Here is a 25,288-nt window from a genome sequence, read left to right on the forward strand (position 1 = left end):
CTCCCCTTCCTCCTTCTCCCCTCTCGTGCTTTGTCACCCGCAGGCATTGCCATTTGCAATGCAATAGGTCTCGCGTAAATGCGAGTCCTATTGCATTGCCAGTGCTTGTTGGCTAGGCCCCCGCTGACCACGCCCTCCTCCGTCCTTGCATTTGCTTTTCCATCCCTTCGCTTTCTGTTTTCGTGGCCACGCCCACTCTATCTAAGCTGCACCCACTGGTGCAGTGGATAGCGTTAGGACAGGCAAGGCACCGCCCCGGCTGGCTGCTGCTGGTAGTGACACGGCGGAAGCCCGCCCCTCCGCTTCAGCTTACGTCAGAGGAAGCTGGGTCCATTGGTGGTGTTTATGTTGTCCCTGTTACAGTCAAAACAGCTACAGTCTCTCGCTGTCCCACCCTCACCATGAATTGGATGTTTAAGGAGGACCACTCTCTTGGTGAGAGGCGAGGGTATGACGAGACAGTGCACGAGAGGGGGCGAGGGAGGGTAAGGCTGCTGTACTGACAGGTGTCTGGTGTCAGGGACGTGTAAGGAAGTAATAGAGAAATTGTTGATCACCTGGGACAGTCCGAGGTCGGGAGGTACGAGTAGCCGAGGCTTTTGTTCCGGGTGGGCCACATCACAAATGCTTAACTTTGGCTGATATTTGGAACTGACAGAGGACCATTGTGGTGACAGTCAGCCCAGGAGTCTGACAGATTGTCGAATGTGGGGTAAGAGGTGGGGCTTACTGGGGTCAGATAAGAAGGTGACTGGCGCATCTGTGGGGCCGTGGGGATTTTTGGCGGATTCTCTTTGAATTAGATGTGACACAGGCACTTGTTTACCAGGCCCATTTGGAGATTGTGCAAAACGCTTATTTGAAAAAGTGCCCAGGTAGGACGGCTCTTTATGAATATTCTCTGATACCCATGTGAAGGACTTGATGGACACCTTGGGTTATGCAGACCCACTGGCTCTGGCTATAGATGATTGATCTGTGTCTCAGGAGGCACAGAACAAACAGTCTCAGACAATACAACAAGGTTATTGCACAGATCACTTACAGGCTCCGACATCGCTAACAAGCACAGACATTCCTCAAGTCACACACATAGGAATTAACAGAGTTTTTGTATCCTGGTACTTCTGGAATTAAAACGGGGCACGTAGAACTACAAGTAAAAGAATGCAAAGAAAAAGACTTTGACTGAGTATAGGGATCCTTTGGAGCTTGAGAGCAGCTGAAACCAGAGTAAGCTGATAGTGTCACAACAAAAATGGATAATAAAGCACCATTCGAAATAGATCTGCGGGAAACTAAAGGTCTGTCCTGTGGCCAGGTTTTTTTTTAGGGGTAGTTATGCCACCAACACCGCTCACCAGGAGCATTGCACGCCGTCTTCCATTATAAGCATGTGAAGTCCCTTTCTACTTTCTTCTTGCACAGTCACTGCAGTAAACAAACATCCCTTGCATAGCAGGCATAAGCTGATATTTCCACTTGTTCAGTCACTGCCCTTCCCATAGTTCTGCGGAACTCTTAATTCGTAGTCAATCTTGGCATCTGCAGGCCAGCGCCCTACAGGAGCGCATTCAATGGAAGACGCATGGCCTCTGGAGTAGTCATACCATTACCGATACCACTGTTATAGGATTGAAGTGTGAATGGCACTGGGGTTCAGTAAAATGTCACAGAATGTCTTAAAACCTACGGGCCTGCAGCCTGATTAAATGTGGTGTGAGCAGAGGCTTCATCGCCATTCGGACAGGGGATTATTGCATTTGACAGAGTTCTGATCCTAAAACAGACAGAACTAAGTGGAAGTGGTAAAGAGGAAATACATTAGCTGCTGACATGAATTCTTGTTCGAATCTCCCTGCCCCTAAAATCCACCGCACATGCTGTCCGCCTATATGACACCGAGTTCGATTTGCGTGATAAATGTCAGACAGACTCACAGTGATGATGATATACATTGAACATCTGCTAGTCTGACCCGGGATTCATTATACTTTGCGGGATGAACAAATACTTGTTATTAAGGTAAAATACTTGTCTGTTGGAAAGTGGGGATTCCACAGGGTAATAGAGTTGACATGCTCATCTAGATAATTGACTGCTGTATAGTGAAGGTGAGGAGGGGTAATGCTAAGATTCATCTGTGGTAGTGACATATTGGTCCACAGGAGTTCTAGGAGGACTGACAAACCCACGTGAAGGGGCCTGACTGGATTCTAGTGATGAGATCAAATGAATGACATGCATTAAGTATTACTAAAGGGAACTAGGTGAGCTTATAGAAGGAGATTGGGTCACTGAATGACTCGGTTATGAGAAGGGTTGTTTGTGGCTTTCAAGACACAACCTGATTTATATCTTGGCGGTAAGGATATTCCGTTGCATGTGACGGAGTATCCTTACCACCAAGATAAATGTGCGCCCGTCCGATTTAAAATGCAGGTGGACCATTGGTATAACTACGGCAAAGCCAACTCCATCTCCACCATGGTTACTGGTTACATCCATCTGACGGCCCAAGAGAGTAAGTGAATGTCCACTCACCAAATTTAGATGGGCAGGCATCCAGGTCAGTTTTAACTGCCCGTCACCGCTAGAAAAAACTTGGCGATAAGGGGCAGTGAAAACTGTCTAATGCCCACTCACCAGGGCAAGGGGGGGGGGCGAGCATTATTTTTTCTTTCTAAAAGAAAATCACACTTCACTATTTTCTCTTTTGTTAAGAAAAAATATTAAGTTTCACAGACGCATCTGTCATGTTGACAGCTGTGCGTCAAACTTAAATCAGCATTGAGGAACTGTTGTGACGGCAGCTCTTGGCAGTGCTTCAAAATGACAGCTGGTTGCAGGTGGCATGAGCGCTACTAGCTTTAAAAGGAAACCCCGGAGTGGCGGTGGCAAACTGGTGTCCATCCCTGGGACCAGACCCTCGGTCCATAATGGACAACTGTTGGTGTCTACTGGAGTGCTTTCGCTCGATCATATCATAGCCCACTGTTTTCAGTTATGTCAATTCAACTGAAGTGAGGGAGGCTCAGAGCACAAGTTGAGGGTGGCCAGAGACCCGCTCCATAATTTTTGAGTGGAGCGCTAATCCCCCTTGCCCGATGCTGAAGGAACCTCGGACAACTTCCTTTTTTGAAATATATCTTTACATTTTCATTACTGTTCCCAAGGGCACACGTATGCCTTAGTGTGAACTCACAGTCTTTCTCTGTAATATTTCTTTGAAATATACCCCTATCTAACCTTCTCTAACCTATACACTCGTCCCACCTTCCGTTGTCATGGACTCGTAGTAAAGGACTATTACTAATGCTTGTTAACTTAATCTACTTCAAAGAAACGTGAGAATATGCATAGAACAGTTTCCTGAGTGCACAGCACTAATCCAAAAAACCAGCATTGATTTATAGCTTGCAGAATAGCCATTAACTTTGGAATCCAGATAGTGGGCGACCTGACGTAAAGCCTTAATTCCTTGTCAGGGATAGCAAGCGTTATATAAATTCAATACAATACTTGCAATTGGTGCACAGTGTTTTCACCCACCATACAATATTTTCCTTCTTCTTGAGAAGAGCCCAGGGTGGCGTCAACTAAGAGAGGATCTGCCCAGGATTGACCCAATCATTTCTTAATATTGTTGGAAAAGTGAAGTTTTCGGTTTTATGTTAATAAAGTAACAGCAGGAACCAAATAGACAACACCGGGGTCCCGCATCGCCGAAAGTCCTGCCTGGTGTTAAGCGGTTGGTTTCTTCTCCTGTTACCGCCTAAGGAGGGGGTCGCCTGTTTCACTGCTGCGCCTGGAGGCGCCACCGCGGGTCAAGGAACTACACGGGACTCCGTATCCCAGGAGCCCGTGTGGAGCAGCACCTGTGCTTTGTCCCGCCCACCAGCCTCTGACCGGTGAAAAACGCCCTACTTAAGTCGTAGCGCTATCCGCTACGCGGTACGCGAGCGGGACGCGCCGGACGAAGCCCGGACAAAGGGCGGACAGTCTGAGACAGTCCGGGACAGGAGGGGGTAGGAGGGGGCCGCAGACTGGCCTATTGTTTGATACTATTTTGTTATCTGACCGTGGGTGGTCCTGTCTAGCCATCACCGATATCTGGTCTGATTAATAAGGCGTTTGGTGGTTGTACGTGATAATTCATCTGGGATAGGCAGTTACACCCTGAGAAAGCTTTTAATCTGTTGTTTGTTGCAGAGAGATCTGTAGTGAGGTTTTGGTTCCGGTCCGGCTTAGCCATCATGCCTAAAGCTAAGCCATCAGCCACGACCACAACTATGGATAATTATCTGGTCAAGATGGTCGACAAAATCAACCAAGAACGCAGGAAGTCATTAGGACGGCCGGGGTCACAAAGCACGAGTCCCCCTCTGTCCAATTGTTCGGCCCCTCAGCCTAGTACCATCCAAGACGTTGGTACATCCTTAGATTTAACAGACTGTACAATTCAGGGAGTTCCAACGGTTACTATAAGCATGGATAGTGGTACCCCAGAGCCCTCTAATGACCCGGAATCTGAACAAGTTGTTACACCTGATTCACCAACCCCTAGTTTGACGGCCTCCAGACGCCAAAGATTATCACGCACTTGTAGGAACAACAGTAAAACCACCCAGCCCAAGCGAGGGGGGAATCGCTCTACCAAGAAAAATGACCCCTTACCGCTCAAAAATCAACGAGTTCAACCAGTGCTATTGGATGGTACTAAGATCACTCTTGATGATGAGCAACTTGATTTTCTAATCAATGCTATAGATGCCAAGTTTGATCTACTAGTCAAACCCCTTCTGACAAAACTTGCTACAATCACAGATGAAGTAGCCAGATTGGGAGGCCTAGTGGACTCATTTTTTAAGGCTAGCCTAGGAGCCAATATCAGGGACAACATCCAGGGGCCTGTTGAGATACCTTTAACTACATCTAATTCAGTCTCATTGACGGCTGGGAGTAGAAATTCTAATCTTAGTTCTGGGAATGTTCATGGAACTCCATCTGTAGTTCCTAATACACCCCCCCAGCGGCCGGGTTCCATTAAATCACCCTCTAATATAGCACCAGGGAAACCGATGGGCCATGACGCAAATACTTACAGCCATGGTAGCCCTCAGCCGGATTTGCCACCGACTTGTGCACCCTTTGTAGCCGTCTTGACTAACGTCCCCCCTGTTAAGGGGCTCGGCGGTAACCATGGCTATGGAGAATCCCACTCGTCATTAAAGAATAAGACTGTGGACTGGCTTCACCGACAGTGTGGCTTCCCTGTAGCCTTATCAAGGGATATATTAAGCACCAGGAGAACCAATTGGGTTGGCAAATCACGCAAGACCTGTGAGGGTGATTGCATAGTTATAAATTTTCGGAACCCACAATTTACTTCTACTGTACTAATTAAAGCCGCATCTCTCCCTGCAAGTGATCAAGGTATTTCTTTGCGGCCCCTTGGGTACTTTTATAGAGACCACGTTATCCAATTTGATGATGAGCGCCACCGGTGTAGGCCCAGAGACCAGAACTTGTGTGTCGCCCCCGTTATCCCCACGTTTAATAGATTCCAGGCGCTGAGTGGGCTTGATTGTAATGATTGACTGGAATCCCACCCAGTTGATATAGGGAATGAGGACGTTCTCTTGGGAAAGAGGAGTTTTAGTACGGTCCCTGGGGTACCAGTTAGTGAGGAGCCAATCGATACCACTGGTACTGGTGTTAGCCATATAGATTCCGTAGCGGATCACGAACATGAAAGACCAGTTATTAATGATAGGGATTGGACTGCATTGAACAAGCTCACTCAACCAGCTAACTTTGGCCCGTGTTTTATTGCCTGTTGGAATGTTGCGGGACTATCACATAAGGATGAATGTTTAGGTTGGTTTGATTTTATTAATCTTTTTAACATAATATGTTTTCAGGAAACCTGGAGTCTGGACCCCATTAATTACAATGGTTTTGTTTCTTACCAATTACCGGCTGTGGCTTCAAATTCGGGAAGAGCCAAGGGTGGCCTTCTGACACTGATCTCAGTAGATGTCCCACTTACTGTAAAGAAACATGTTTTGATTGGGGCCCATTCCCAGATTCTATGGCTTTGTCAGGAGCAGGATAGAAATATCCTTTTAATCAATTTTTATAACAATGTATTTGATAATACTAGGCAACAGGTAGTGTTTGCCTTGGAGTCTGCTCTGGCAAATATCGTAACGGGAAATTATATTGTTTTTGATTTTATTTGGTTGGGGGATTTTAATACTTCTGCTTGCCCATCATCTGCTCACAGGGTCTGTGGCTTCGTAAATTGTCGGGGGGAGGGAGTCTCCCATTTCCCTCATAACCCATATGGTGATTCATTAAACAAAATCCTGATGACTTACGACATGGAGATGTTGGGAAATATGAGGGGCGCCTCCGGTGAAACCCTCCCTACTTTTACGGGTAGAAATGCTAGTTCTGTTATTGACTTCATTTGCATCTCTTCTAGTCTTAACCCATGGTGTACAGCCCCTTTGGTAGTTGATAACTTAATTAGCGATCATAACTGCCTGACCATGGAGACGGTGCTCTGGAAGGCCAATCAAGGCCCTAAACCATGTATAGTTGAAAACATTGAACCACATCGACCCAATGGAACTAGAATCAGGTGGAAGGGGGATAAGGCAGACCTTTTGTCCAACTCCATTATTACCAATTGTGTAAATGAAATTATTGCTATCCTAGAGAGTAGAGAGCTGACAGATGTAATCTTGTACAAGTTTATTAACATTAATCTTAGCATAGAAGCCAAACTCACTAAGCAACTTAAGGGCAACCGAAGCCGGCAAAGGGGGTGGTTCGATCATGCCAGTACCATCGCCCTCAAGAGCCTTAAAGAGGCACTGGCAGCCAAACAAAGGGATACAACCCTGATTAGGCAGCTTAGGGCTACTTACCGGGCTGCAGTTTCTAAAAGAAAGGCCGAATTAAGGCAAGAGGCATGGGACAAGTTAGACCAGGCCGCCGAAACCGCTGATTCTTCTTTATTTTGAGCAACAGTCAACAGCCCTTTTCTAAGGAATGAGGAGACACCTGTACTGTCTGCAAATGTTAGCGCGGAAAGTTGGGTTTCTCATTTTTCTTTGATCTTTGATTCAGCAAAACCCTGGACGTAGGAGGAGGGGATTGGCCATCCATTCCCTTAGACATCTCCTCTACCGAGGTCCAGAATTGTATCATCGCTAGCAAAGGAGGGAAGGCCCAGGGGCCAGATGGGGTGCCGGTCGACGTCTATAAAAAAGAACCAGAGATTTGGGGCCCGTTACTGACTAAAGTATTTAACGCTGCTGTTTGCTACGGTGCCCCGCCTACTTGGAAGGAATCTATCATAATCCCTATCTATAAAAAGGGGGAGAAGAGGGATGCTAAGAACTACCGCCCAATCTCCCTCTTAGATTCCTCCGTGAAAATTATGAGTCGGGTACTTCTTGTTAGATTAGAAGAATGGGCCGAATCAAATAACATCTTGGCAAATTCCCAATTCGGTTTTAGGAAGGGTCGAGGCACAGTAGATCAGTGTCTCAACCTGGAACTACTTATAGGGAAATATACCATGGCCAAGAAAGGTTCCCTTTTCCTCTGCTTTGCAGATTTAAGTAGTGCCTTCGATATGGTTAATCACAAAATCCTATGGGAGAAACTACTTGAAATGGGGGCACCGGAGGGTATCGTTTACTTCCTGGCTAGACTTTATGCCAATCTTAGTTCTAGCGTCCGATATGGCCCAGGGGGGGAGTGTACCCCAAAGTTTACCATTAGGCGCGGAATTAGACAGGGGTGTGTGCTCGCCCCCCTGCTTTTCACACTCTTTATCAATGAGGTTGACTCTGTTCTAAAGACCGTTGTGGCAGACGCACCAAAAATACTTGACTTCCACGTCCCAGTCCTACTTTACGCGGACGATGCCGTCCTTCTCTCTAGGACCCCTGTCGGCTTACAACGCCTAATGGACAGGTTTTCCCTGTTCATTAGGGAAAGAAAGCTGGTGATTAATAAATCAAAAACATTTGTTATGGAATGTGGCAAGGGTCGTAATAAACCGCATTCCTTTTTTACTGAAGGGCATAGGGTCCAGACGGTAGACACTTTTAACTATCTAGGTATCACTTTCTCCAAGACAGGTAGCTGGTCCAGCGAAATCACCCATGTTAGGGCTAGAATGGCGAAATGTGCCCACGGGGTGTTTACGTTCGCTTCCAAAATTGGGGATAGGCGGCTTGGAGATATGTTGAAAATCTACCAGATGAGGTGTCTCTCAATTGCCCTTTATGGAGCGGGTGTCTGGGGGTATGTATCGACTGGGAGTCTACAAGTGGAGGAAAATTTGTTCCTAAAAAGATTACTTTGCTTGCCCATCTCAGCATCTACGGATTTGGTGCACAGGGAATTCGGAATCCATTATCTTTCAGATTCTATTGCCCTTAGACCTCTTCTGCTGTGGCGTGCTATTTGGGTTAAGGAAGAGACCTCCTTGAATAGAGCAATAATCAAGGATTGTTTCTCCCTTGACAATCATCTAAAGATCCCTTGGGTAAATTTTGTCACGAGTAGCTTTAAGGAAATTTATGGTCTTAACTTATTTGAGGATAGTTATGCTGCCAATAGTTTGACCAAAAGTGAGCTGAAATCTGTTTTTATGCTCCAAAAGTCTGAGCGACGTGTGAGGGCCAGTAGCAACTTAACCACTTGTTTGCTCTATGGCAGCTGTTGTGACTTGATAGGTTATCAACCGTACTTGAGCTTTGTTACTAGACCCTCCCACAGGTTCGTTCTAACTAGACTGCGTTTTGGGATTGTCCACCATCTGGTGGCGTTCCCAAACATCAAAAAATACCCGATCGGTCCTTGCCCCTGTGATAGCACTACAGCTCAAAGCACTATGCACTTTTTACTGTTCTGCCCACTCTATGGCAATTTCCGCATTGCTTTTTTAAAACCTGTTTTTAAGAAATTTGGAGTTAGGACTGTTAAAGATACCATGAAACTGTTATTTAACCCCCCACCTGATGTTTGCTTTTTTACTGCTACTTTTCTTCTCCAAGCTATCAAGGCAAGGCCTAGTATTATTTTTTAATTCTCATCCTACTGTATTTTTAACCACTTGTCTGCTCAAGTAGCATTGAGGATGTTTTTATGGCTTATTATCCTTGTTTTTGTATACAAATGATGTTTTACAATGTAATGCTGTGCTTTTATGGACTTTTTGTCAAGCTCCGAATAAAGCTTTATGAAAATGAAATGAAAATGACAGCTGGCTTGGCGGTCATTTCTAAATTTGGCAGACGAGAACTCCGTCAATGCAACGGAGTAATTTAAACTCCGTCCATCAATAAATAAATTAGGCCCTTAATCTGGTGCGACAGAGGCTAACATAATTGGGTGCTGGCTGCAGTGATTTAGAATTCATAAATCTAGTTTGCAAGGTTTAAAATATTACCATGAAACCAGAAACATATTTACAACCATTCACTCTAAGAATGATGCAACAACAAAATATACTTCCTCAAGTTTACTAGCTTAAATTACAACAAACCCTTCTCACCATATTGACTTTTGGCATTCTCCATCAGTGGCAATATACATACATAGTCTATGCCTGATGAAAATATCAAAGAACAAAGCGTACTCAACAGATTCACCCTTCAAGGAACGTAGCCTATCTCCCTTCAAAAGACCCCTTTCACTTGCCAGTGTCTAAAAACAGAGATTACAACGCCGGGCTAAAAACATGGACCGAATGCAGAAAGACACCACAGTTGTGGATGGCTAAGGGGAGGCCAGCAGGGCCATTGAGGACACGCGCGCGCAGCAAGTTCGACGTTTGCTGCTAAAGAAACCATGCAGCAACGGTGCTGGTAGCCAAAGTTGATAAATTACAGCTCAGCACTGCTCATCCCGTGGCCCAGTCATACCGCAAGCAAACACGAATGCAGCACCCACAAGCCAGGAACACCTGATTCGTGTAGACTCCTGTGCCGGTCTCTTCCACATGAAATGCGGAAACGGACAGGTAGTAGGCAATCTTCTGTCACTCACAATACCCGAGCAAACAAACGCAAAACGGCTGTATTACGGGAAGAGCTAAAATGTCAATGATGCTGCCAACAAACCAATTGAAGGGACTGCCGAGGTGCCACACTGAATGAATACTGTGGGGAGGCTGGGACAGAATATTGTTAATACTTAAGCGAAGCAATAGCTGACGATGTTGGCTGGCCCAAAGCCCCTCTAAATCATATATGTATTAAACATGTTTTTTTTACTACAAGACACTGGCTACCAGCTAAAGCAGTCAAACTGGACCTAAAAATATGCCCAATCTTTTCCCACCCGAAAACGTTACCGAAAATCCAGAGTTTATGAAGGTCTTCCGCGGGATATGAGAAGCCGATAGTGCGTTTATTGCCTGTAAACTGACATTTAATGAGCATTTACAGTTGCACTTCAAAGCAAGTCATTCTGGTCACGTCACGGTGCTCCGGCCCTGTCGTCCAAATCTGTTCCAGAGATGACCAAGCTTGAAAATACTTCATTAAGGCGTCGGGGGTCGGCAGGCACGGGTTTAAAGCCGCTCTGCTAGCACAGCGAGACTGTATGCATGTTGTGTCTATGGAATGAACCATCATTCATCTCTTTACCCGTCTTACATCGTCGGGTTTGCTTAGAATGGAATGGGAATTCGGTGAATGGAAGGCGGACTGCTTTTCGGTTATCACGAGGCATCTATGCCGACTGGCCCATCTGGCAATGGCAGAAGGACTAATTTGGTACAGATAAGCGCATTTGTACTATAAAATCTGAAGCGGAGAGCTGAAACGCCTCCTTATCCCAATGTTTACCCCTCCACAACAAGCAGGCAGGACTTCCCCCCTATGGGTGTAAGATATATCACCCCAGTTTTTGGGATCATGGGAGAAAAGGTGGGGCAACAAAGGGGATAAAAAACTCTTCTGAGCGCCTCTAGGGTTAGCAGGGCCGTTAGCGCTTTGCAGAGCCATTAGCACACTAAAGTGCTACCTACGATGGTCCTGCTTCGACCTTCTGACCTGTCTCTAGTACTTGTGACCAATCTGTAGGTTATGCAATGAGGCAGTGTTCTGTGCCTCTGAGGACAAGAGAAGAGCAGGAAAAGTCACCCACTTGTTGTAAATTGAAACAACGATGTGATTAAGCATTTACTAAAGACATTAATTCCCCTCTTATAGAGCATGTTTTCTCTGTAATGTTGACCGAAGTTTGGATTCCATTTTGTATTGTCATGCTTCCACGTGTTCCCCACGAGAAGAGTCCAACCTCTGTGTTAGTTGCTCTTGTAATCTGCCTAGTAACAGTCTATAAATAGCTCCTTTGTCCATCTGGCACATGCCCAGACTTGACCACATCTGTTATCAGTTAGCCTTGCTTGACCATGTTTTCGCGGGCTCAAGGAGTGTGTTAGCTCCGCCCACATATTGATTCAGTATCGAAAATGACCATAAATGGTAATGTTCTTCGGCCATGTTGTATCCACCCACTTATGAGCCCCTCTGTTGTGTATAAAAGGGGACTGTGTACGCAAGTTCTTTGTGCTACTCTATGCAATACTGAAGAGTGTTGTGTGGATTGTAGGACCACCCTTAAGGGTTAATAAATGCTGTCTTTGTACTTTGCAGTTTCCGTGCCAACTTCCTTATAGATTCCATACAGGAGAGCGAACCCTTGTGTCCTGCGGGCCTAGCTGGGGCCTGTATTCATCAATTGGCGCCCAACGTGGGGCTCATCGGCGACTCGGATGCTCGAAGGACTGGTCGCGACGAAGGTGAGGAATTTGACCGGGGACGTGATCACTGCCCGCGGCGTCTTAGCCCTGGCATCCCGAGGTTTTTCTTCCTTCCCTTCCGAGCTGACCGTCTGGGTGGCGCCGGTCCTCGACTGAGACCTCTTCTGTCGGTCTTGCCGTGAAAGCCGTTTGGGCGATTGTGGAGCTTGGCAGTTGGAATCTGGACTCTTGATTGGTAAGAACCGGTGTACGGTACTTGCTCCGAGTTTTTGAAGCCTGATCTGGCTATTTGAGTTTGATTTGTGATGACTAGTCATATTTTGTATTTGTCTTTGTGAAAATATATGCGTTGCAACACATATAGGCAGGTAATGTGGAGAGATTTCTCCGGAGCTGTGTAACTTTGAACGGCGCAACGATTAAGTGCCATTTTTCTATAATATTGCATATTTTGCATTATTTCTGAGCATGCCTGCTTTCAGCGCACTCCGTAAGTGGTGTTGCTGTTTCGGAAACCGGTTGAACCTCGAGGAATCTGCTCCAGCTCCCCCAGAGGGGACTCCTAATAGGGATATGTATGTGAAGCATGGTCTTTCTTCCATAATGTACAGCACAGTATGGAGGAAATATACAAAAAAAGATCCTGAGTTACGATGGCCTTTGTATGGATCGTTTGATATACGTAAGATTGAGTATGTGGAACAGTGTATGTGTAAGCGGCGTGCTCGTCAGGATATGTTTGAGTGTGTACGGTTGTGGGTGAAGGAGGTGCGTGAGCGAGAGAAGCGTGAGAAAGCGCTGTTTGATAAGGAACAACGGAAGAATGATCATGTGCGAGCCCAGGAAGCGAAGCGTCGGGAAGACAGAGAACAGACAGAGAGACAAGAGAAAGAGCGTAGGCTGCAAGTTTCGGGTCAATATGCTGTTCGGCAGCCACTCTATCCTGTCCTTAATAATCTTGATGATGATTTTTATTTACTAGATCGCTCTCCGCCCCCTTATGTTGGCGCATCTGCTCCGAGGCCACAAGATTCCGTCCCGGGTACGGGTAAGGTAGATACGCGGTCCATGTTATCGGCTGAGCATATGGCTGAGCTTCGGCAAATCTCTTTCCGTGCACTTAAGGGTAAGGTGTCCGTGGATGAATTGTTCCATACTTGGGGGTCGTGGCAGGATAGAGAGAGATTGTATTTTTTGAGTCATTTCGCTGAGGAAGTGATTGCTGCTTTTCGGAAATATTCTAGTGTCTTTGAGCCTGAAGAAGTGACATCGGATGCTAAAGCATTGCATGATGGTGTTTTTTCTCCCTTTAAGGCTCCTGATACGGCTCAGCGGTTATTCGCCTTGCGGGACGCGGTGCTGGCCCATAGAGAAAAAGCGCGCCAACGAGCAGGGGAGGAGACGCAGTCGGATTCGTGTACCGCAGAAGGCCACTCATCCACCTCTCAATCAGATAAGAGCGATCTAGTGCATGCTAAGCCAATGCGCGAGGCGGCGCCTTTGTATGTTCCTCCTAAAGGAGCGGGGACTAGCTCGGACATTACCTCCGCCGATGCTAAGGGATATTTTGTGTATAATTGGGTTTATACTCCGTGGCATAGAGCTGATGTGATGGCATTAAAGAATGCGCTGCCTGACCCCCGCAAGAATCCAGCGGCCTTCTACGAAGAAGTCGAGGGGGCCTTGAATTCTTGCGTTATGACTTTAGCAGATATCGATTTGTTCTTTGGCCTTATTCTACCACCGGATATGTGGCGATCTGTCCGAAAGGTAGATGATGTAGTTGCCTTTAAGGCTCGGTGGTCTGACCTTGAGGATGAGGATAGGGAACGGAAGCCCGCGCAGAAACCGCCCCAGAATATTTTAGATCTCCCCGCTGCTATTGTGGCTAAGCTGAAGACAATTATCCCCCCCAAAAAGATTGATTGGAATATGTTAGCTGCATGTAAACAGAAAGCTGACGAGTCAGTTGCGGACTTCTTTACGCGCTTTGAGGAGACGTTTCATGATTTTAGTGGCCAGTCGCTTACTGACGATACGGGCCGCCACCTTTTTGCGGATAAATATGTGGCTAATCTGCTGCCGGCAGTTGCGGCCCGTTTAAAAGCGAGTGAGAGTTCTTGGTCCTCCGCTACACCGACGGCCCTCCTGACTATCGCCCAGTATTATGAGCGTCAGGAGCAAGAAGCAAAGGGCCAGGAGGAAAAGAAATCGAAAGATTTGAAAACAAAGGTGATGTTGGCACAAGTCTATGGCCCGCCCCGGCGGGGTAGTAATAGAGGTAGGGGAGGATCTTATGGTCCTCCCTCGGGCCGATCTGATTTAAATAGGAACCAATGTGCGTATTGTAAGCAATCGGGTCATTGGGCTAGGGACTGCCCGGTGTTGCATGCATCGCGTCAGGGGCATCCCTATGGTGGCCCGCGAGGTAGAGGGGGTTTCTCCAACTTCCGAGGGAATTATAACGACCAGGCTCGTTTTGACTCTGCTGGACAGCACCGCGATAGATCAAACGTTTTTGATCGCCAGCATCAGTACCAAGCGTCGGGGATTGACCGGTCGGGGTACCATGACTCTCAGCATGCATAGGAATGCGTTGGATGGGGGTTAGAATCAGTTGAGGTGCCGGTTGATCAGAAGGGTCCTTATGTATCGGCTGAGGTTTTGGGCTCTACTGATCAGTTCCTAGTGGATACAGGAGCGACACGTAGTGCACTGTCTAAGCAATTGGTTCCGGGGGCTCCCCCATCCGGCTTAATGGTCACATCGGTAGGGTTTGACGGAACGCTCTCCCGAAGCCCTCTTTCACAGCCCCTCATGTTTAAGGTTGATTCTTTTTCTGCACCCTGTCCGTTTCTGCTTGCCCCGTACACACCGGACAACATTATGGGTCTTGATATGTTAAAGCATTTTAGGGCTACGATCCGTTGCTCCCCTGCTGGTGTACGGGTAATACTGAATGACAATTACCCCCGATCAGAACGGATGTGTACGATGTCAGAGGATGCGCTGTTAGCTACCCTCCCTCGTGCTTTGTGGGCAACTTCGGATACTGATGTAGGACAAATGGTGATTCCACCGGTCCACATTAGCGTCCAGGAGGGGGCGGTGTTACCACGCCTCCCACAGTACCGTATTTCCCAGGAGGGCGAGGAGGCTCTCATACAGATAGTGCAGGATTTGATGGCGGTAGGGGTAGTGGAGGAAGTCCCCTACAACATTTGTAACAGTCCGATCCTTCCCATACTGAAAAAGGATACGGATGCCAGAGTTTATCGGTTTATAATTGATTTGAGAGAAGTGAACAAGATCGTGATACCTCAGTACCCAGTGGTTTCCGATATCACGACGTTGCTTACCTTGGTCCCGCCTACGGCGACCATGTTCTCAGTGATTGATTTGAAGAATGCCTTCTTTTCCATTCCCATTCACCCTGATAGCCGATATCTTTTTGGGTTTACATTGAATAATAGATCTTATCGTTTCTGTAGGATTCCCCAGGGCTACACAGAAAGCCCTAGCATTTACAGTCAGGCTTTGAAACGACAATTGGATTCCTTTGCTCTGCTCGAGGGTGTCGCCCTCATTCAATATGTCGATGACATCTTGCTGGCGGCTGACACCCTGGAGTTGTGTGAGAAAAGTACGTTATCCTTACTTTCCTTTTTAGCATCCCACAATCATAAGGTATCTAGGAAGAAATTGCAATTCTGTAGACCAAAGGTGACTTATTTGGGTCACCTTTTGTCTAAGGAGGGACGTGCACTCACACCGGATCGTATCCAAGTAATTCTGGATACACCGAGACCGTCCACACAGAAGGATGTGCGTGCATTTCTGGGTCTTGTTTCTTTTTGCAGACAGTGGATATTGGGGTTTTCGCACATAGCTAAGCCATTATTAGCCCTCTTGACAAAGGACACGCCTATCCCAATCCCTTGGTCAGATGAGTGTGATACTGCTTTTCAGCAACTACGGCAGGCCCTTTGTTCAGCACCAGTGTTAGGGACCCCTGATTATGCAAAACCCTTTTCGTTGTATGTGCATGAGAAAGATGGATGTGCATTGTCAGTTTTAGTGCAGATGCACGGCGATAAGCAGCGCCCTTGTGCATATTTTTCGGCTGTACTTGATCCTGTCGCCCGAGCATTACCGGGGTGTTTTCGCTCGGTTGCGGCGACAGCTGTGTCAATACGCCAAAGTGAGGGAATTGTGTTATCTCATAAGTTGTTGGTATTAGTCCCCCATGCTGTCGATGCCCTACTCAATCAAACGAAGACGCAGCATTTGACCAGCGCCCGTTTAACGGGATATGAGCTGACGCTTTTGGCTCCTCATATTACGTTAAAAAGGTGCGTGACGTTAAACCCGGCAACATTGTTGCCATACCCCGAAACCCAGCCTGAGGCGCGGAAAGCGCATGATTGTATTCTCGTGACTGAGGAACAAACAAAGGGTCGTATTGATCTCCAGGATACGCCCTTTCCAGATGTAGATGGAGAACTGTGGGTGGATGGATCATGCCTGAAGCTACCAGATGGTACGACTTCAGCAGCGTATGCGATTACCACATTGCAAACGATAGTGGAGACAGCACGCATACCACAGAAATCAGCTCAAGCAGCGGAACTGATAGCATTAACACGAGCATGTGAGCTCAGTATAGGACTATGTGTGAATGTTTATACAGATAGCCGCTATGCCTTCGGAGTAGCGCATGACTTCGGCCTACTCTGGAAGGAGAGAGGGTTTTTAACGTCACATGGAGTACAGATAATGCATGGAGAGTTAGTTCACAATCTTTTAACCGCATTGACATACCCAAAGAAAATTGCTATCGTTAAGTGTAGCGCCCATAGGAAAGTAGTTGACAAAGTTGGAGAAGGGAATGCGTTGGCAGATCGAGTAGCACGGGAAACTGCGATGCAGCCCGGTACTACTGCCGTGTATGTAGTAAAGTCACAGGTGGAAAGATGGCATGATGCGAAGGAGGAAGTGCGAGAAATGCAAAGGACCGCTTCTGACAAAGAGCGGGAACAATGGGCTAGTGAGGGAGAATTGGATGATGAGGGTTGCTGGAGAAATAAGCAGATGGATAGATGGAAATTACCCACGGCTTTTGTACAGCCTATGGTTCAGATGGCACATGGGCTAGCACATGTTGGAGCTTCCGCAATTGTGAAATTGCTTACCCAAGTCTGGGAGCATCCAGAGATTGCTAGCACAGCGAAGAGGGTGGTGCAGACCTGTATGATCTGCCTGAGGTATAACCCAGGAAAGGGTACTCGAACTCCAGCAGGAGGATTTGTGACACCTACTGCGCCCTTCGAGGTTTTGCAGATGGATTACATCCAGCTTGAGCGCTGTAATAATCTGAAGTATGTTCTAGTAGTGGTCTGCGCTTTCAGCAAATGGGTTGAAGCGTACCCTACGAAAGACAATACTGCAATGACTACTGCGAAGTTGCTGCTGAAAGAGTTCTTCCCTCGATATGGCGTCTGTAGACTTCTGTGGAGTGATAACGGCCCTCACTTTGTAGCGGATGTTATAAAGTATGTCTTGAAGGGCCTAGGCATCACTCAGAAGTTCCACGCCGTGTTTCACCCTCAGTCTGCAGGCCTAGTCGAGAAGTATAATGGTACACTGAAGCTTAAGATCGCTAAAATTCAAGCTTCGACGTCTTTGACTTGGCCAGACGCTCTGCCACTGGCGTTATTATCAATAAGATCAGTACCGCACTCTCGAACTGGCCTTACGCCATATGAGATTGTTTTTGGACGCCCAATGAATATTTGGGGTCCACCCAGACCTAAGGCTGTGTATGATGTACCTTGTGTAATGATGAGCGATTATCTGGCACAGTTAACGGATAACTTGGTTTCTATCCATCAACAGGTCCGAGAGGCGCTCCCTGATCGGTCTACCGGCGAAGGACATGGTCTCCGGCCCGGTGACCATGTCATGGTGAAAGTCTTCGACAGAACGAACAGTTTGGAGCCGAGATGGGTGGGCCCTGAGCAGGTCCTCCTCGCAACGAGGACGGCTGTGCGAGTCTCCAACCGAAAGAATTGGATCCACTCTCTGCCCTGTAGGAAGGTGCCGCCCGGATTGGTGGAACCTGCCGTGCTGACCGATCAACGAGAAATCTTGGCTGCAGAGACAGGCCGTGCTGCGGAGCCAAACGCCACCGAGGAGCTCTTTCCGGACCACGCGACTCCTGGAGGAAGGCGATATCATCTTCGACCAAGGAAGTGAGTTTTCCAGTACCGGGACATACTGTCAGAACGGCCCTTGGGTTAGTGGAACGGAGAGCCGATGAGGCAAGGGGGGGGGATCAGCCCTGCATTAGTGTAGCGACACCCGTCTTGGCCCGCTGGTGAAGAAATCAACCGCTGCCCAAGGGGAAGAGTTCTGACAGACTTTTAGTTTCAGGAAGATATTGGGTTTTATTTTTGTTTTGATATGGAGAAAAAGAAAATCCTTTGTGCATTAGGGTTCATGTTGACAGTAGCCATTGTTGGGATAACCACATGGTTCGTGGAGGATGTAACTCCCGCTCGGAAGATTCTTGTGTTGACAACTCCGGTGCCTGAGGAGCACTACTTTTATACATTACCGTATCAAGAGTTAAAGCATCGACAATCTTACTTGAATAACACTTTCATCCAGATGCTGCATCATACCCACGTTGCTACGAATGCTACGAACTGTTGGATATGTGGGATGATGCCAGCTCATCAGAAGAAAGGAGGAACGCCATTTATACCACTTCCTTTCTCTCATAATGGCTCTTGTAGAGCATGGTATACTTTGCTTTTTGCCACTCGGAAACCGACAGTGGGACGATTGCTTTTCAGACTCAATAAAGAATGCCATCAAGATAAGAATGGGTATCCACAAGCGAATGGGACAATTTGGGAGTGGGAAGAGTACCGACCAGACAATGAATCCATTCCCTACATCTTCACGAACACAAGAGACACTGTGGGAAAAGACAAATTTGTGATCCAAGTAGCACAAGCTCAAGCGGACCTGTGTGTCCAGAGTGTGGGTTTTATCCCTGTTGGTGTTAGTGATTGTATTACTGTTTTGAATATTGATGGGTTGAACAATAGTACCTTCTTGGCCTCCCATAATACGTATTTTGTGTGTGGAAATAAAGGTTATTACCGTCTGCCGGCTGGGTGGTCTGGGGTATGCTATGTATCATTTCTATTACCTCCTGTATTCCTAGCACCCGCATCTTATCATAAGGATCTGAAATTATTGAATAATGTGACTGTAAATAGGTATAAACGTACTTTATCAATTGATGATGTAGATCAGACTGATACCAGTCTGCAACAGTATATTGATTTTAACTTAGGACTGTTTTTCTTTGTTGGAGCTGCCCTGAACAGTAGGAAGATCCGAAGGTTAACAAGAGTGGTAGAAGCTGTGACAAATCAGACTGCTGCTGCTCTTGGGAATCTTACGGAGGAATTACAGATTACTAGAATTGTTGCATTGCAGAATCGTATGGTATTAGACGTTATGCTAGCTGACAGAGGAGGAGCATGTAAAATTATTGGAAGTAGCTGTTGTGTGTTTATCCCTGATCATACGCCATCAGTTTATAATGCCATCAATAAACTGCATAAAATTGCAGCTGAGATCCATACAGAAAACGGCACTTGGTCCTTTTCTGGATGGTTTTGGGCGTTAATTACCGCCTGGGGATGGAAGGTTCTAACTGGTCTCTGCATTATTGTGGCGGTTCTGTTTTCATGCTGTATCTGCGTTCAATGTGGTCCCTTGCTCTGCTCATTATGTGTATCATTTTGTATCCCCAATAAGAAAGCTATTGCCGATGTTGCTCACCAGAAACGTTTAGCTAAAGAAGTTGAAGAAATGATGACGATTGACATATATGATGATTATCTTAACAAACCGGATGTCTTCAGTAAATGCTGAAAGGGTCGTCTGTTGTAAATTGAAACAACGATGTGATTAAGCATTTACTAAAGACATTAATTCCCCTCTTATAGAGCATGTTTTCTCTGTAATGTTGACCGAAGTTTGGATTCCATTTTGTATTGTCATGCTTCCACGTGTTCCCCACGAGAAGAGTCCAACCTCTGTGTTAGTTGCTCTTGTAATCTGCCTAGTAACAGTCTATAAATAGCTCCTTTGTCCATCTGGCACATGCCCAGACTTGACCACATCTGTTATCAGTTAGCCTTGCTTGACCATGTTTTCGCGGGCTCAAGGAGTGTGTTAGCTCCGCCCACATATTGATTCAGTATCGAAAATGACCATAAATGGTAATGTTCTTCGGCTTCATGTTGTATCCACCCACTTATGAGCCCCTCTGTTGTGTATAAAAGGGGACTGTGTACGCAAGTTCTTTGTGCTACTCTATGCAATACTGAAGAGTGTTGTGTGGATTGTAGGACCACCCTTAAGGGTTAATAAATGCTGTCTTTGTACTTTGCAGTTTCCGTGCCAACTTCCTTATAGATTCCATACAGGAGAGCGAACCCTTGTGTCCTGCGGGCCTAGCTGGGGCCTGTATTCATCACACTGGCTGGCAGGCGTAGGCTGTGGGCAGTCTAGTGCTCCCGGCCCTCCTTAACCATAGCCCTACCAAGATTCCCAGGTCCATGAGTTATGAATTGCTCCAGTCCAGGTTTTATTATTTGTAGAGGCAAAATTATCACCTAAAAAAAGTCATCCTGGCACTAATCTAAACATAGACCCATCCAGACATGACATGTAAGAGCTTTAGAGCTTACAGAGCCCGCTCTTCAAGGCTTTCCTAAAGGCTCAGAGATAGCTAACAGAATGAAGATAGTCCAGCATACTGTCCCACAGCCAAGCCACCTATACAGAAAATGTTCTACCACTAAGGTGAGCTTTCTTAAATTTAGGAACTTTGAGCAAATTGGCATTCGCAGAGTGTAATGATCTAGTTGGAAGATAGCATTGCAGCTGTTGTCGAAGTGGAAGGGGACCAGTGTGATGAAAAGCTCTATGTACAGTGCTTTAAACTTCATACGCTTGGCCATGGGGGAGAAACCAGAGCTGCTGACTTATAGAACAAGCATTTGCAATGCAATAGGTCTCGCATTTACGCGAGTATAAGCTATTGGCATTGTAAATGACAATGCCTTTTATTTACATTTTATAAACCAAAACATAAAAAAAAGTTATTGTGATTTACAATGCCAATAGCTAAAACTCACGTAAAAGCAAGACCTATTGCATTGCAAATGCTTGTTTTTGTCTGTAAAAAATCATGGGGATGGTGATTTTGTGGTACTTATAATGAATTTGTTTTTAATTTCCTTCCTCCCCTCGTTTATTCCTATTAATTCTCCTTTCCTGCTCCTAAGTCTCTTCTCTGTACTTTTCCTTATATTTACTCTCCCATTCAACTTTTCCTTATTTCCCCCACCTTCCTGCCCGTCTCATCCCCAGCACTCCAACTCTTCTTTCCAGGAGTCCAGTCCTACACTCCGTCCAGAATGCACATGAATGGGAATATATTTCCATCCATTAAGATTTGATTTTAGCAGATACAAGTTTAATGGTGAAAATCTAAGACAAGTTGCTGCTGCGCTATTGTTCAAACGATGAATGACACAATATATCTTTTGTAGGGTTCTCGGTTCTCTGTAATGGCTAACCATTGTCACACTGTCCTACTCTTTGTCTCAATATACAAAGAAATTGATTAATAACTGTGGTAGCACTCTAAGATACAGGCATATTTCTGCTCTACGTGGTCATAAGAAGGATGTCTGCAAAGAAATGTATATGCAGGCTGAGCCGGATGCTTTGTTTATTTGCCTGCACTGTTCACATCATGAATGAAATTAACTTTACATTGTTATGTCACGCCTATGGGATTTTGTGTTTATTTGAAAGTCAGCACAATTAATGCGAAGAATTGATTTTTGCTGAGCATGTGGGCCCTTGTTTATTAGAAAGCAGTATGGGGACTGTGCTCCTTTCAGGCATTGCAAGAGTTTCTCATGACACTTTACTTTTGTGTTCTATGCGACAATTATCACTCTAGTGCACTTCCTATCTTGAGAAAAAGAACAGACAGAGCTCAATATGATTCCAATAAATACATCACTGTAATGTGTGCTGGTGATTGCGGCAAGCACTAGGTCCTATTTCAGCACCATAAGTTTCAGGCTACATTTTGACACGGTGCTAATAAGAATGAAAACTGAACTTGATGATCTTGGGTCTGTATCATGAACATGTTCTAATTCAGTATTCAGGTTCCAATACTTGGAAACACAGGCAGTGACTGTCTCTTCATTTTCCAAGCTGCATTGTCTGCAATTTATGAACCAACTTGTAGATTTTCTGAGTTCATGTATGTATTGTAGGCAGATCAGAGTCTGTAAAAGCGTCCCATGCACCTCTTCTGAACCTGTTGATTGGTGTTGAAAATGGTCATGAAATTGTCCTTGTCCTTCTATATTTGGGTGAGGTAACTTCTGTCAAAAGGTTTTTCAGGCCTTTGCCATGTAAATCTTAGAACAAGAGTGTCAGGTACAGCACCTTATCTGAGGACATTCTTTCTAGAGCCATTATTTGCGCAGTGACCTTTGTTGCCACAATCTTGAATATGAGCTTTCAGAAAGCAAAGCTCCATTCCGCTCTCAGTGAAGGAGGATGACATGGTGGATCCTCTTCCCTTGGATTGAGGCCCTGTTCATAGTTCATCTACTAGTCTTCTGGCCACAACACTTCAAGTGAGCAGTGAACAGTGACCTGAATCCATATGAAGTGAGCCATACTCTCAAATTGGGAGTGGAAATAGGTCCAGAAAGACCTGGGAGCCTGAAGATGGTAAAAGGGTAATTGATTGTCTTACCATGGCCAAAAGGGATCACAAAAAAGTTCTTATAGTTTGGGATTATTAGATTATACCAAAAGGCACTAAAGTAGTACAAATGCAGCAAAATCAGGTGTTTTTCGGCTTCTAATAAAAACCATATGGTCCCTTCAGTGGTGTTAAACCAGTTAACATCAGTTTCAACAGAACATTGGAAACCTTATCTATAATTTTTCATTTGTGCTCACTAAGGATCTTTTTTTATAGTTTGGCAGATGGGAAACTCTGTCTGAAAATGAATGAAGATACCCCTTCCACCTTATTAAAAAAGTGTCATAGACTATGATGTGCTTGTAATACATTGGGTGGGACATCCTCTGTGTTTGTGATGGAATATCCTGTCCACCAAAAATTACATATGGCCTCATACTTTTTAAATAGCACAGAATTCATAATCAGAGAAATATGTTACCCACAAATATGCCAAACATTTCCAAACATTTGTCAGTTTACAACATAACTGTATATTCTTGCACTTAAGGCAATACTCCAAGCATGTTTTTTGTGTTCCTAACCCCAATGAGAGAAACACTGATATAAGGCTCTTCTGTCCTAATCAGGTCAAAACCAGGCAGATTCATAAAATATAGAACATATCGTCTTTTGCCCAACCACTCTACCAACAGAGCAAGCACATGAAATTCAATTTAGGCCATCAAATCCTAAATCAAAGAATGCCTACTATTTGATTAAACAGCAGTGAGGAATTACATTTAATTACAGATTCAAGGTCACATATGGCCTCCATATATTTACTAATGTCTTCTAAAACATTTATCTTCTTTTTTTTCCAGAATACATTATCACTATTAGCCTAAAACCATCAAAAATACTAGGAAATATTTAAACATATTAGTAGGTTGTCATACGATTAATTCGTTTAATCTTGTCCTTATTTATCAATTTCCTTTCAGAGTGAAGCTTTTTGCCTTGATTCATGTGCCTCCCATAATCTAAACATATACTTTTCATAATTTGCTCTCAAAATACAGAGACTGTTATAAGGCCGAACCAAACTCCAGACAGGTCTTTACCTGGGAGGAGGGTTTTGACCAGCCGCGGCCACTGCAGGTAAGAGCAGCAGGGCAGTGGGGCCGGCTGGGGGGGATTTTGAGAGATGACCATGATGGAAAATTAATTATTTATTTAATTTTCCTATGTGGTCTGGTGTTCTTTTGAAATCCCCCCCCCCCTCCCCCCCCCCCCCCTCCCCCAGCTGGTCCCACCGCTCTTACCTGTAGCGGCCCCAGCTGTTTTTGACAGTTTGAAGATCGGACATACTAATGAAGACAATGTGGGGCCTGAATGAAACAGGAAAATCTATGCACAGAGATCTCTGCACACGTAGATTTCTGCCTACACATATGCAGAGATTTCCATCTGGTTGTTATTCACCAGTTTCAGGTGGGTATCCCTGCTAAGATATATGGTTTCTGTTCTGCAACCCTTATATGATAGGGTGGAGACTCTTGTGACAGAATCTACTACTGTAAAGTTACTAGTGGTAAAGTTGCCTGCCATATATGCATAGATATCTACCATGTGAATATATATGCACCTAACACTAATCAGGCGACGTTCCTTCAAAGTAGATTATACCTACTGGGAGGATTCGCAGTGGGAGACATAATCCTGAGGGGAGACTTCAACCTTACATGGTACTCAGGGACTGACAGTACTCATTTAAACAGATCACCCATAGGGAGCTTCCTGAAACAAGTGAAACAGGCCATCCAGGAAATGGGCTTAAGAGACACATGGAGAGAGACACACCCTGACGATAAAGACTACACATTATTTTCTCACATCTATCGCACCTACTCTAGACTTGACTATATTTTCATCTGTCAACCCTTAAACAAATATGTAAGAGAAGCCACCACACATCCCAACCTTATCTCTGATCATGCCCCGGTGTCAGTTTCCGTGGAGTGGTCCCGCCTTGCACCGACATTTAGAAGATGGTTCTTTCCCAATGCCCAACACAGGATAAAACATTATAGGACGCACTTAGAACAACCATCAGAGAATTCTTCCAACTAAATTACCCACAAGACATGTCCTTCACAAATTCATGGGACGCATTTAAGGCAGTGGTGAGGGTCAGTGCTGAACCCTGATGGCCGCTCTCAACAAACAAAGAGCAGAGGAAAGGATAAATCTAGAAGGAGAGCTGAAAGCACTCGAACACACCCACAAGGCTAACCCCACGCTCACACTCCAAAGAAAAGTAACAGCCTTATAAAGGAAATTACAGGCAATATACTCTAATAGAGTGGAACTGTCACTTCTAAGGCTTAGACAGACATCGTATGCACAAGGCAATAAGGTGAGAGCACACTTAGCCTGACAGTTATGGATCAAAAAAGAGAAGGAATACCTTGGAGACATACAAGCATCATCAGGGCTCCTATCTCAGGAAGAATCAGGGAAAGCGCGTATATTCAGAGACTTTTATAGCACGCTATACACAGTTGACCAACCCAACTCATAGGCCCAAGCAGACTACCTTAAAGCAGTGGACCACCCACAGGTCACCTCAACCCAAAACAAACAACTGGGAGATCCTATATCAGAGGAAGAGGTACGTC

At 45.5% G+C, this 25,288-nt stretch overlaps 1 pseudogene; it reads left to right on the top strand.

Moving 5' to 3' along the window:
• The window catches only part of LOC146870124 (long-chain fatty acid transport protein 2-like), a 782,555-nt pseudogene that overhangs the window by 270,101 nt on the left and 487,166 nt on the right, over positions 1-25,288 (top strand).

This window comes from Triturus cristatus, chromosome 1_1 (assembly GCF_964204655.1).
Source record: "Triturus cristatus chromosome 1_1, aTriCri1.1, whole genome shotgun sequence".
NCBI lineage: Eukaryota > Metazoa > Chordata > Amphibia > Caudata > Salamandridae > Triturus > Triturus cristatus.